Below are 15,575 nucleotides of genomic sequence, written 5' to 3'. Positions count from 1 at the left end.
CACATAAGCACACAAGCAGACCATGACACACCATTGAAATTCCCCGGCACAAAAGTTATTGTCACACACGACACTTCTATTGTACCAGAACACACAATGCACACATCCTTCAAACAAAGCCGAAGGTTTTCAGAGTAAGTCCTCCGTGAAGCTCGTCTTTTCCCGGGGAGTCTGCTCCTTCTAGACGCATACAGCTTCAGCATGAGCTGCCAACTCAAACAGTAAAATTGCATACTTTGTACCTCATGGTACACTGAGCGCACTCATCCATGCATGGAAGGAGGGAAGGGGAGGTTGTTCTCCCCAGGAAGCAGTGCATTCGTAAGGTCTCCAGCAGCTGGACGAGGATGGAGTCCCACCATTCCTGAGGCCTGAGGCCGACTGAAACACAGAGGAATGCTCTTTTACATCAGCAAAAAAGACATGATTGAATGTACTCATGTAAATCAGTTACTTAAATTCCAAAATGACACATCTGCTACATTTATCTTTTCACCCACTCATCTTTGAGATAAAGGTAATATAACAGAACGTTGTCATGGGTGGTTTTAAAAGCATGCTGGTTACACACTGCACATTTTCAGTGTGTAGTGACATGGTTTAACATGTGGACATCTCACATGTACATTTTTTGGCACTGAAGATGCAGCGTAATGGCATTAATGTTAGCCCAGCCTCAGTCAAAACTCAAACATGCCATTCCACTTAAGAGATAGTCTGGATAGGCTCCCTACTGACAAAATAAGGTCTTTTTTATCTTGTGAATGTACAGACAAAGGACTGGTAGTACAGTGGCCATGATCTCTCCTCCTCCTTTTGCATTTATTGATCCTCCTATATGCAACATTTTGTTGACTGGTATAATATACAGTATTACAAGTAAACAGCTTCTTGAGTAAACACATAAAGAGCAACATATTACAATAAGTAACTTCTTGCCTTTTGGAGGAGGTTGGTGAAAAATGGAAAACACACAAGTGATTTGTTGCTTGAAACAAAGGCAAAGGTAGTTAATTAAGCAAATACAAGAAATAAACATTTTCAGTGATAAAAACTAACAAAATAGATGACATAATGATGGGCAAGTAGTTAAAAGCAGGTGTCTTCACACTGTACTAGCCGGATGGAGAGACAGAAACAGACTGCTCCACTCTGTTTTAAGTTTAACGAATGGGTTTGGTAAAGTTAATGTGTAACGAGGGGTGTAACAATATATCGTGCAACAAAATTCTGTGATACAAAAACGTCACAATACGTGTCGTGGAGGTGACAAAGTGTATCGCGATATTGGAATATTAATATTAATTTATTCGTGTTGACTAGTAACGCTCATCCAAAAAAAGAAAAAAGTCAAATCATACATGAGAGAAACTATTCAGTTTGTGGCAAAATATTTGTACTTGTATGAAACTGAAGATGCATAATGCAAACCTGACATTTACTTTTAGTTCAGTTTGTGGAAAATGGTTGGCCTGGCTTTCTCTTTAAAACTTAAACAGTTATAAAGCATTACAAACTGTAACAATAGGGCAAATGCGCAGTATTGTTTTGTATTTTGTGTCTTTCAAATAAAAGACAATTTATTCCAGTCATATGTTCCTCATTCAAGGTTGTTAAAAAAATACTGCTATAATATCGTATCGTTATCGTGACCTCAATATCGTGTATCGTACCGTATCGTGAGATTAGTGTATCGTTACACCCCTATGTGTAACTAAGTTAGCGAAAAATGTGCTACCTTTCACTAAACAATAAACACAGTTTTTTTTTTTTTTAATAAACACACAGTTTGACCATAAAATATTGTATCATAAGCTAACTTTATATAGACATGGATTCCCTAACATTACTCATATTCAAGTACGTTTGTTTCAATATTGATATAATTAATTAAATAATTAAATAAAATTAATTCCTGAAGGGAATCCCACTGTATATTGTTGGATGCCATTGTATGTACCTGCGTTTATACCTTTAGGTTGTGTGATTGTGATCAAAATCAATCAGGATGAATTTTAATGCCAGGTCTAAACAGGACCTTTATTTCCTGTAAGGAAGAGCAGGTTGTACTTATGCTTTCATTTATTTTTTTTCAGTATTACTCATTTGTCAGTTTTCTCAGTGCTGACTGGCAGGCTCGTGGGTGCTCTGGAACAGGCACACTCCTCCTGTGGGTGTTCAATGGAGGCGACAACACCGTGGAGGGCCAGCTGGAATGGTGGTCGAGGGAGAAGCAGTATCAGAACCAGGCAGACCGTCAGCAGGACAAAGTCCAGAGGGAGCAGGCAGAAGACTTATCTTCTGCCCGACGTATCGGGGAAGAGTAGAAGGTCGGGGCAGAGACAAGAAGACGTTATCAAGGGCAATCCGGCCTTGAAAACAAGCCATCATTCCAAGAATGAGTGCTAGAAAGTAGTGCACAATCTGGCCCTGAGCGAGGCCTCGGTGCAGCTCGGTGCAGGCTGGCTGACGGGCCGTGAGGAGCTGCAGCTGGGACCAAACAGGTGTTGGACGTGAAGCTGATGAGGGGGGGTGGCCGGGACGGGAGTGAACTCACTCGCCACAGCATGAGATAACATGACAGAATGTGACATCCAGAGCTGAAATACTACAAACCCGCCAGACCAGAAAATTAATAATGTACTTAGTTTTACCCACATCATTTTTATCCCTGTCAACACTAAGAAGCCATATGTATCATATTTTACAGTCAGGGTAAACAAAATAGGTGTATGGTATTGTCTTAACCCTCAAAGTGCCACCATCATGCCGTTGAAATCAAATCAAATGGCTGATTTGCATTATGCACTTGGTGCATATCAAAATTAATATAGAGTAACAACCAATAGTTTTCATATATAAATGATTACAGAACAAACAATTACTTATATCCACTGTTTTTGAAAGAAAATACCTGTCTTTTATATATTGATGCCCTTTTTTGTTGTTTAAATTGTGTAGTACAATATAATATAGTGTTCACAGTACGTGCAGTATCAAAATGAACCATAAGCTCCTAAAAAATTGGTTTTGCTGATAGAATGACATAAGATTTACCAAGGACAATGTCAGTTAAATGAGATATATATCAAGTGAAACCAACTCAAAATGGCCACAAAGCGCAGGCCCTTCACGGTTAAGGTTGCATTTGCTTAACACTTTAATCTGGTATGATCAGATAAAGAGGTTGTGGGGTGGGATCTCTGTGGATTACATCAGATTAGTATGGAGGGAGTTTGGAGAAAAAATCAATACACATTTTTTATTGCATTCTTTATAAAATGATTTTAAAACAATTTTCTGAGGGGTCTACACTTGACCTGCTACTGTGGGGGGGTAATATTGATGGAGCATGGGATTGGCAAATGCCAAAATAACATTCATGTGAATGCCAAGACACAGGCTTTACACTCTGTCAGGGGCCAAAATAATGTTATGGCTGATCAGTGTATATTGTCGTGGGAAACCTTTGAATATTCATCTAAATCAAGGCTACTAATACAATTCAGTTGTTGAACTAAAATGAACAAAAAAGTTGGAGAACTCTGGGTAATAAAGGAACTCTGAAAATGTCCCAGACTGCTCCTTCCAGGGACGTCACTAGACTTCAGACTGTACTGGGGCACAGCTGGGGCACAGATCATGCAAGCGAAAAAGGATTTTTGCACTTATTTATATTTAAAAAAGCATAAATAGTGCTTTAAACTATACAATCAGATCAGATTATGTTGTTGACTGGATCTTTCATTTACCACTTGAATAAATTGATGCATTTGGCCCACTGGTGATCTTTACTCTAGTATTTTAGCCAATTATGAACGTAAACCAACTGACAAGACAAGTTCACATTACTGTGCATATTTTCTGTAAAATAAATGTGAATGGTTTAAAAATTTGGGTCACGGCTTGATGATTAAGGAAAGATTTACCCACGTTTGCAAACCTGAAGGTAGACCGTTTGAGTAGCAGTATCCCTGGGCTTTATCTAGTGAACTAACACAAGCTGTCATCATTGACGCAGAGGTCCTGACAAGAACCAGCAGGATCCCGCCGTTAAAGCACTGTTTCACGCTGATAGTCAACTCACTGAAATTCCCCTTGGGTCTCAGTCTCTCCTCACCACTTTGGGTTTTCCACCCTTATTACGTTAGCTACTTCTAACAAAAGTCAAAAGTAATCTGTACTGCTAATATTGATTCGGCTGTCTTGATATGTTTATGACGTTAATGGGGACCCATTATGGCATCTAATACCTATTTTAAACAGGCCTTGAATGTCTTAAAAACAAGCTTTTGATTTTTTTTGCTAAATAAATTAGAAATTCAGCCTCTGAGCTGAATGTCTTTATCTTCCCAGTCTCTAACCTCATTATCTATGCAGGATTCTGAGTGGGCGGGGCTATGATAATGAGGCACTGTGCTGATTGGCTGCCTGAATGACGCGATACACCGCTACGGAAAAATGGTGGAAGCTCCGGCCGGCGGAGTTAGTTGTGGGCGTGGTTTCACGCATGGGAGGCCAACCTATGTAAATTGCTCCCCACGTCACACTGGATGGATCATCCGGGCAGCTGTAGAGACACTGCAGAATTTGGTTGCTTTCCTCCTTCTCTGAGCTGGCAGGCTGAGGGGAGACCACTTTATATATGTTAAAGCAAGAAAAAACATGTTTTTCATAATAGTTCCCCTTTAACATAGCGTTAACGTCATAAACACAGGTTGATGTTGCCTAGCTGGTGGCTTACCTCTCTCATTTCTCCTTGCTGTTTTATCCCTGCTGCGAGTGAATATCCTTCTGATATCCATCTGGTGATACTGTTTGAGTCAAATCCAAATTATCAAAATAATGTGATATTGTGTAAGTATTCAGCAAGTTGTTATGGGCTTACGTTAGGTACCTTTAGTCACACAGCTGCTAGACAGCGCCTCTCTCTCTCTCTTTCTCTCTCTCTCTACATGAAAGAATTACCATATGAAGTAGCCATGTGCGCATCTTGTAGCTTATGCTATGTAGATTTAAGCATCTTTTTTTTCTTTTTAAGTGGTGAAATTCATACTGGGGCACTGCAGATCAATACTGGGGCATGTGCCCCAGTAAAATATGTCTGGCGATGCTGATATCTCCTTCAATACCTGAAAGTATAAACAGGACCAGCGACCATCATTCAATCGTTTCAGTCAGATCCAGTGGTGTAAAGTAACGAACTACAAGTACTTCGTTATTTTACTTAAGTAAGATTTTTGAGAATTTGTACTTTTATTGATACTTTCATTTTTCTGTACTTTTACTTTTACTTCGTTACATTTTCAAGGAAAAAATCGTACTTTTAATCCGCTACATTTAAAATTGGACACGTCGTTACTCGCTACAAATTAAAGAACAGCACAGCGGGGGCTGATTTATGGTTCCGCGTTACACCGGCGCAGAGCTACAGCGTAGGGTACGCGGCGACGCACACTCTACGCCGTAGTTACGGCGTAAGGTGTGCGTCGATTTAACGCGGAACCATGAGGCGGACGGGAAGGAAGGGGGGCGCGTGAATATACCGAGAAGGAGCCGCAGCTCCCGGGAGAGTTGCGCCGCAGAGGCGGGCCGGAAGGCCGGAGGAGCCGCCGTCGCGTCGAGTATCGAGGAGGACTGAAGCCTGAATTATGGTTCCGCGTTAAATCGACGCAGAGCCTCGCCGTAGGGTACGTTGGTGTAACGCGGAACCGTAAATCAGCCTTGAGCGGCAGCCCACGCGTGTCCATGCGCACCATTCTTTGATTCCACCCCTTCTAAGGTGGTTTTGGCATTTAAAAGTTCAAAAGTCTCATCCTTTATCAGCTGGGGTTGCTTAATGTTGTCACTGCATACTACAGGCTGGGGGTGTAGCTGTCAGCGGGGCCAGTGGGGTACAGCAGCAGTGATGAGCAAAGGGAGAAATTAAAATGGGGTAATGGAAACAAACACTAAAGGGGTCAGAATAATATCACCATTATTTAGAGTTGTAAGCAAATTCTTGGATTCTTCATTTCTTTGCAATCCTTTTGAAAATAATTTTGTACTTTGAATTTTGTACTTTGTACTTTGTACTTTGTACTTTTTACTTTTGTACTTAAGTACATTTTAACCCATGTACTTTTTTTACTTTATTATATTTAAGTTGAGGTACTTTTATACTTTTACTTAAGTAATTTTCTTAATGGGTACTTTTTACTTTTACTTAAGTAATTTTCAAGCAGAAAATTTGTACTTTTACTTAAGTACAATATTTTTGTACTTTTTCCACCTCTGGTCAGATCACTCCAGTCGTTCAGACGTGTGGATCCCTATTAGGAAGACACTGATCACTGAAGCATTTGTAGACACACTCCTGCTCAGATGAACCGGACTTCTTTGAAAGATTACTCCATTTTACAAAAGATGGCTGCTCAAACGTCGCCATGCCCCTACAGGGGGCATTTCAGTGAGGTAAGGAGAGGGGGGGGGGGGCTACAACACAAAATAAAACAAAAAGGCCGAAATACCTGCTGAATGTGGAGAATGATAAATTCATGGATGCAGGATTCAAAGTGTTCTTTTCATTATGATGTTGTCTGAGTATCTGTTGCTTTTTTTGCTTTTTTTTTCCTTTTTTTTTCAAGTTTTTCACACAGTGTGAAGGCTGGGAGCTCAGCCGGACACTCTCCATCCACAGATGGAGCAGGAGAGCACTATTCTGCAGAAGTCAAAAGAAAAAGAATCGCATTTTCAGGTACAACTGGAGTAGACCAAGAAGAGGTCACCTGTAAGACCAGCTTCTTATCAACAACGTGGGAGCAGAGCTACATGCTCTCGGATGCAGCAGAAACGGGCCTCCGGGCAATAACATTAAGAAGAAACGGAAAGTTGTTGACAGAGCTTGAGAAGATCAAAGCTTCATACGAAGAGCTCAGCTCTAAGTATGAAGCTGATGTTCTCACAGCGAGAGAGGAGGCAGAAAGGGCTGCCCTGGAGCAAAGTGTACAAGAGAGAGACAAGCATTTACAGGTGGAACTGCAGCAGATCCAAAATTCATATCAACAGCTTAGCCCCAAGGTCTGACCTTCATGTTCACACAGCAAGAATGGGACGAAATAATGCTTCACCAGGAATTTCAAGAAATGCATCGCATTGATATTGAATTTGAGGAATTGAGCAAGCAGTTGAGGAGATGTTTGCTCCGGTAATCCTCGAGCTGAGGAGGAATCCGAGGAACCCCTCCCAGAGGAAAGAAGCAAGCCTCATCCTGATCCAAACTGGAGACCATCTCGCCCGAGGAAACCCTCCCACAGACTAATAATAAGACTCCTTCAGCTTTTCAAAGATTTAGGCACTTTTTTCTGGGTCTGAGGAAGTTCACCGTTCCCTCCTTTATTGACTTATTGGTTTACTGATTGATAGAATTCAAGGTTTTACTCTTGACTTTATTGCTTGATCACTTATTTGTGGATTTTTATTTGAGTGTTTTGTTGTATTTTAGTTCCTCTTTGGGCTTTTATTTTTACCATTCGTCCTGTAAAAAAGCTTCCATTTCTGTAAAACTGTTGCACCATCTTGCAGTCACTGCTCCTATGAGGTCCAAGTAGAACTTTGTGTTTAAATCCAGAACTGAGAAGCAAAACAATCAGATTGTACTTCATGAGCAACGACTTTGCAGATTTTGGTCTTAATCCTGCAATAGAAGCTACCCTGACTATTTAGTTTTATTTCATTTTATGAGTATTATTTGACAATGTGATGCTTCCTTAGAAATAGGTTTAAAATTCAGCAATTTCTTCAAAGCTATCATTCAGCCGCGCTCAGCAAGCGTTAAGCAGGCTTTCAGCAAACAGCTCTCAGCATTCACAGCTGCTTTTTTAAAGGAAATGCAGTATTTCTAGTGCATCATTTTACTGTCCTTTCTGTGGGTGCAGGTGCACTTTGCCATACCAAAACATTTAGCCAAAGATGATGAACTGCACTGCCAACTAAATTAATATTTAAAGAAAAACAACTGAATCACTGTTTATTGTCCTCATCTTTAAAGGCATTTAACAATATAACCCTTTTAGCAGGACACAACATTTCGTGTCAAATGTTAGTAATCAACTAAAGCACAGATGATAAGGTCTTTAACTTGAAAGTCGCTGTTATCATGCTGCTTTCATCTAAATCCCAGAGAGTGGTGATAAACTACTGCAGCTCCCCACATGTTCTTTCTTCGTGGAAAATTAATGACTGATTTGAATCTGAATAACTGTTGTGATCATTGTTGCTGAACTTTGAACCAGATGTTTTCAAAGTGGCGGCAGCTTACCATGCACGATACATGTTCTTGCAGAACAGCGATCTCAGCGATTGGATATGCACAAAAATGAAGCAGAGACCTCCCAAGCCAGGTCAGATATAACAATGAAAAACATTGATCTGAACAAGACTTGTTTAACTCCTGAAATCAAGTTGAGTTATTTATTTGCTTAAATAAACTTAGTTAAACTTAGTTAAAGGCAAACATTTAAAAGTAAGTATTAAAATGCTTAACATTCTCTCTCCTATGTATAGCAGACACACTGTAAAGTAATCAAACTGTTTCCAGTTTTCGATTATTTTATTCCAATAATAAAGTTTGAAACGTGCTGGTTGCATACTGAACAGAACACGTTGTCATCGTACACCGACCAAAAGCCGGATTCACTCTTGTCACATACTCTCCCCCTTTTCATTAAAAAGAGAAGCTTTTTTGTTTTTCCTCTCCTTGCATGTCTGGGTCTGATTTATTTATTTATTTATTTTTTATATTTTTATCCCATTTTTTCCCATTTTTTCACCCCAGTGCTCCTACCTAAGTCAGTCCTGGGCATTGCCATCCTCTACCAACCCCCGGAGTTCCTGCACTGAGCTCAGGTCTCCTTCTAGAGACAGGGTGGGGTTTCTCTGGCCGGACGTAGCGCGTGGAAGGATCACGTTATTCCGGCCGGATCCTCCCCACCCCATCTGGCGCCCCGGCTGGCCAGAGGGGGCATGTGTAGCCCAGGACTGTTGCATGTTTTTGTGAGGGTAGCTCCCATTAGCTACCCAAGGGAACACGGGGAGAACATGCAAACTCCACACAGAAAGACCAGAACCTCAGAAGTGTGAGCCTTTCAGGCATCAAAGAGACAAAGAGAAGCATAAGGAGAAATACCAGCAGCAAAAATCAAATCTGTGGTGTCAGGGGAATCTGAGAACTGGGTAGACGTCCTAAACAGTTACTGCTGGCAATTGGTAACATAATGTTGGCACCTAAAAACAATATAAGAAGACTAAAAAATGTTGTTTTTATTTAGGAGTATTTATGTTGTGTATTTAAACAGGAACTAATGTCCAAGAATCATTATGGTAATATGATATAATTTATTGTTGCAGGTAGGTATCTGCCTGTATCAACGTCAATGAAAGCAGAGTAAAGGTTTTTGGGCATTCAGTTTACATGTAGTGCAGTTACATACAAAACAGCTAACGACATTCAGATCAAATCTTTGGCTGCGATGCAGAGCATACATCACAGTCTGACTCTGGTTGGTAGAAGGTAATAGATTCCATTACAAATAAAGCAAAATATTGAAAAAACTATAATGAGTGAGAAAGGTTTGGTGAAAACGCGGACAATACCTAAAAATTTTGTTGTTTTCACTCAAGCACAAAACAGATGTTTATCGACATCCCTTCTGCCCACAGAGGAAAAACATCTGCTGCATTACAGTTAAATTTAGTATACGCTCTTCTGACAAAGTACTGTAGTGCAGCGCTTTATAAATTGTACTTTGAAGAAATCACAACTGAACTATAATATTTTCTGAAAATATGAAAATAACCATGAAATGATGACGGTAGTAAAAGTCTTCTGTTGTCCTTATTTAAATATAGGCTTATATAGCATATCAGAATGTATTGCAGTGTTTATACTTTTAAAGAAAATATTGTTAATCCTTTCAAATGCTTTATGATTGTAATTGTTTAAGTTACAGAAGTATTCAATAGACAGTATGTCATATCACTTCACATTACCGCCTTGAACAGATTTATTTGTGGTTGATATAATCATACCATCGCAGCCTCAGTTGCAGAAGTTTGCTTTAACCACAGGCGCTCTCCCTTCACATGCAACCTAAACAGCAAGTTTAAGGCTGCCGCAGAGCTAAATGAAGAAAAACCTCACTTGGACGATTTATTTGGAGAAGCCAAGGTCAAACGTGAGGTTGAATAAACTAAATTCCATCATGAGTTCATAGCCATACAGGCCAAAAGTCATACTTGAAAACAAAGATTTGGTATGAACCCATGTCACTGTAATGTCAGAAGATGAGGAGGTGGGCATTCATAAAATGTCTCAAATACATACAAGTGGATTTAAATGGAAGGACAAAATGATGAAACATGTTTAACTCTGGGCAAGCAAGCGATCACATGGTTCCTCACCTCCTCTACATACAATGAGGCCTACAAAAGCAGGTCTGGCTGAACATAAAACAGAGGTGACCCGGTGACTTTGCGGGCCTCACTCCCACCGCATCATTCAGATCCAAAAGCTGCTCAAAAAGCTGGAATAACAATGACTTTACTAACACTATACGATAGTTTGCTACATGCTACATGAAACATTTTTTCCTGGTATCCAGGTTGAATGCTCTGATCATTCAGTCACTGTTAATACTCAGACTGTGCTTTGTTTTTTTTCCACTTCCACCCCCACTAAGTCCCATTAGCTTAATTTGTGAACCTGGGAAGAGTTTATTATTTTTCCTCAATTAGAGCTTAACCTGATACCCTGAATGGTCCGTTTCAGCTCCACACCTAAATACACAAATGTATTCATTACAGCCGAAGACAATTGGCTCATTAATTATTTCCCTGTCAGAATAAGGCTTGAAAGGGACAGCTGACACGATGAGGAGCACAAACATGGAATATCTTGTATTTTACATTAGAAAGAAACAACACACATATTAACTATCATTACATTTTATCTTTTATGTATATTTCATATCACACATATCTCCTCCAACACAAAGCCATGACAGAACAAAAGTAAACCAGCTGATGTGTGGCTCAAAGTCAGCACCACAGAAGCTTGTGTAAATGTTCTGATGTTGCTAATGATATGATCGTCAAAGAGATGTAAATTCTGTGGCTTAAAGTTTTGTTTTAAAATCTCCAATAAAAGTAGAACTCTTCAATAGCCTACCTAAAAAAAAAAAAGGAAATCGTGAGTTTTCAGATTTTACTGCCCTCCTGTCTTGCTTTTTGTTGAAGATTCAGCAACTTGTGAAAAATGAAACTCAAACTTGTGTTTTTAATGTCGGCATGCGTGTGTGTGTAGTTGCACTGATACACTTGATGCCTTTGTTTTTAGATTTGTGTCACAATAATCATCAATAATTGGTGATGACGTTTCTTATTGCCAGCATTGCATTTTTCCAAAGTGCCAGTTATACTAGATAAACCACATTATATTTGTTCTGCATACCTCATGTCTCTCATAAATACAGGCAATCATGCTAATATTGGATCTCTTAAATCACCACCTTTGTGCTCAGACCCTTGTGCATTCATAAGCAAACATACCCACTCAGACTGCGTGATTATAGTGCCTAAAAAAAGTGAATCACAGAGGTCCAATAGTATTCATTTCACTTAGTAAATAAACACTTTTAAGTTCAGAATAAAGACCCACTGGACAGTGACATGAACGACAGTTGCTCTTGGGGACCGTTTGTTTTCAATCTCCTTCTCCCAAGAACTTGACGTACAAGAACTTGACGTACAAGTACTGCGTTGCTTTTCTTGTAAAAGCAGTTTGAAGGTGGAAGTTACATGATTTTCTTCAGCTTCTTTTGCAGATTCCATCTCAGCTGGAAGTAAAATATAAACAAGAGACCTTCTATTCAGCATGGGATATGCTGTCAAGATGTGTCTGCACTCTGCCCGTATGACGAATGATTGTCTGGAGCAGCTTCCTTTACTGCAGACTGTCCTCTAGATTACCGGCAGCAGATGACCACCTGGTTTACAGAAATCCCTGTGCATCTTTTTTTTTTTTCTTTTGGTTAACTGTTAAATAAACATCCTGTATCAATATACATGTTGGATGATATCTTTCTAAGTTTTTACTGAATAAAAATCCCTAACATTTTCTATTATAATAGGTTGTTAAATGACCAAGTATGATTTATTTGGCCTCGCTGCCTTCAGCCAGGTCATGATTTAATGGGGATTTTCTTGTTACACATTTTCTGATGATGTTGGGCACTTTTTAACAACGTCCAGGAGGATGGGTGTGTCCAGGGATCTTGGCTAGCTTAGCAACCAATATACATTTTGTTGGATTGCTCACACCTGCAGCTGATCATGGCTCAGCTTTATTACCGGGTCCAGGCTGTCATCCGCTGCCAGATGAGTCCGTCTCCTATGAGGTTCAGTACCTGTGGCCAATCCAGCTTCTGGCAGGCTTGTGTCTTAAAGACTAATGCCCTCCATCCAGGCCTTCATTGTCTTGCCCTCAGTCTTCCGGATTACCCGTCCTTCCCACTTCATCTCTGGAGATCGTAAATTGGACAATAACCCGCAGTAGGATTCTGCTCTGTCGGTCATCCCGCCCTTTCAGACCATCTGCCTGCCTAAGTTTCCAGTTATCCATATCAACTCCAACTGACTGCATTATACTCCCCTTAATTAAACACTTACCTTTTTCTGGAACTTATTTGTTGTGTAAAGTTGTTTTCGGGCTCCAATCCTGTGGTTACCACAGATGTTTCTCTCCATTTGCCTGGTAGCCATGGTGACGAGTCTGGAAAAAGTAATAACACCACCACAGAGCGTTTCCCAGCGGTCTCATGGCATCTGTTTCAGATGTTGAGGGGCCTTTTCAAATCTATTGGACTATCTTACACACTGAAATCCAATGCTGAAAGGGTATTCTGTGCATTAAATTCAACCCATTATCATTCCCTGGGCGTCCAATATTACTGCTTTCCAAAAGCCCTCGTGCCTCTGAGATAAGCGCACGGTGTCCTTCAGCACCGGTTCCTGGTTATACCATTAGATGCCAACAACAGATGCTGCAAAAATCATCGGAGGGCTTAATTATGCACAAATGGCAAATTCCACATATTTGATAGTAAATTAAATAAAAAATTTAAAAAAATGACCCTTTTACCACTTTGAGAGAGTTATTTTTTACTTTGTTGTAGTCATTTATTCACTGTTCGTTCTTTTCATTCTAATTTGACTCGTTTGTATGTTTTAGTTAAGTTTAGGTAACACACATGTTTGTTTAGATGTAGATACTATGCACAAGTGTAGATGTACTAAAACAGCTTAGTCCAATTCAGTTGAGCTTCATTTATTTACAGGTAATGCAACATTTTGGAAATAAGCTGGAAATAATACCACTCTTCTCGGTGGATCCAATAACTCATAAAGCCCCTGCGAGTCATGGCCCCTGGACGTGGAGTGCTACGCCTCGTTTGAGTAACAAAATAACTTCATAATCACTCCAAAATGTATCTGTTCACATATTGTGACGTATGCATTCATCTTTTGCAGAAATTACTGTATGAAATGAAAGAATTATATTTTGGTGAAGCACCGCTATCTGGGTGGGGTGATTGCTGCAGCAGGACTGGCACTGCAATCAGAAATGTACGTAGTAGAGTAATAACAGCATTTGTATTGTGATGGTCAATACTCGTAGGATATTTTTTCCATTAAATTTGATTACACCGGGATGCAGGATGTATCGTAGCGAGGTTGTGACGCAGTTACACAGTATTCTCTCCGAGAAGTGTCAAGCCGTGGCATCGATATAGCAGCACCCGGTCCCAGCAAACTCTATATTTACACCATGACACTGAAGTTGTCTTCTGATTCGTCTGATTCTGCTGATGTTAATGCATGCACTACCTTTTTCCAGAATGCCTTTTTTTTTTTACAAGTCACCATCTGTCATGCACATATTCTTTGTTACCTAAGAGACAGTTTAATACAAGTTTGACAGGATTCGGAAGCTATGAATAAGTTATCTTTGGAACTGAGTGACAGAGTGCAATGTGCAAACTAACAGACCATAAACACCTGACCGCAGCTCTAACAGATGGGAGCACCTTTCACCACATCCCAGCGCTGTTGCAGACACGGCCAGATCCAAATCATGAATCAGACAAAACTGTCGGAAGTCAGAAAAAGGTGGAGTTCTCCATCTGGCCAGAACAAATAGACAAAAGTGAACTTAAGAGTGGCTTTCGACTCTCATGATTATTTGGTCGCTCCAGCTAATGTACGCTCACAGATTATGAACTTGTCTTGTTCTGTGTCATGTGTGTTTATGTCACACATCATTTATCACTTTGTCTTCTGACTCAAAGAGCAGGAACTGTTATAATTGCTTTGGGCTTTAGAAGTTATGACGCAATGAGGACATGACTCTGTGTTGTGGTTATTATCGCTATTATGATCCAAATGTGAGTCCTTTCAGCCAAGTACGCTGATTCTTTGGTGGGACACTTGAACATTTATCACTTACATTACATTAAGAGTCTTTTTTTTTAAAGAAGAAAGTAATGAAAGGTGTTTTGTTTTTTAGTATTTTTTTCATTTTCATATCATAACACAATATATGTATAATAATATTTTATAATATACACAAGATTGAGTTTTTAGTGTATAATGTCAGTACTGAAAATATTAATGGAAGCATTATTTAGTGTTCACTTAGTATATTATATATACTGTACTAACACTTTGAAAGTACCTCTACATTCAATTGGATTACAGATCATCTTCTTTTCTTTTTTTTTTAAAGTAATACACTTTGAAAAAGCTCAAAACATGCTATCGGACATCCATCAGGGGCTATAAATCACGGTAAACGGAATCATTGCCTTCTAAAGTGAACTTCGACAATCACTTCCATATGAGGTACTGTATGTAATTTCCCTCATTCTCTCTCTCTCTTACACACACACACACACACACACACACACACACACACACACACACACACACACACACACACACACACACACATTAAAACACAGATGCACAAAGGACTCCACATCTGCTGCAGCCACACACATGGCAGCCAGCGCGGCCGAGGGGTGTGTGATCAGACCTGGCTGCTGTTCAGACTGCAGTCAACGTGTTTGATTCTGTCCGATGATGGATTGTTCAATGCTGGACAAACACTCTCCATTAAACCGTCCACATCTCTGTCTCAATCATAAATAGCTCTTCATCATTCACTACCTATTTACTGTACCCGCTCACACAGCAGTCTTGAGGAAATCTGTCATCAGTTAGTTTTCTGACAACCAAAAATGTAACCTTTTTTGAGTCTCATTTCATTAAATCACTCAAAGTGTGTCTTGTTTGTCTAAGATACTGTTATAGATTGATTTACTTAAATGTGGAGTGTTTTTTCAATTAATTTTTGCTCCACTTTAAGTTCACATTGAAGCTTCACTCTTAGAAGGAAAAAAGAATCTTGGCTCAAAATATTATTAGATTATGTTCTGCCTAACTTCTTAATGAACTAAGCTATTCCTGTATTGTCACAG

This window comes from Cololabis saira, chromosome 1 (assembly GCF_033807715.1).
Source record: "Cololabis saira isolate AMF1-May2022 chromosome 1, fColSai1.1, whole genome shotgun sequence".
Lineage (NCBI taxonomy): Eukaryota > Metazoa > Chordata > Actinopteri > Beloniformes > Belonidae > Cololabis > Cololabis saira.
This window is presented reverse-complemented; position numbering follows the sequence as displayed.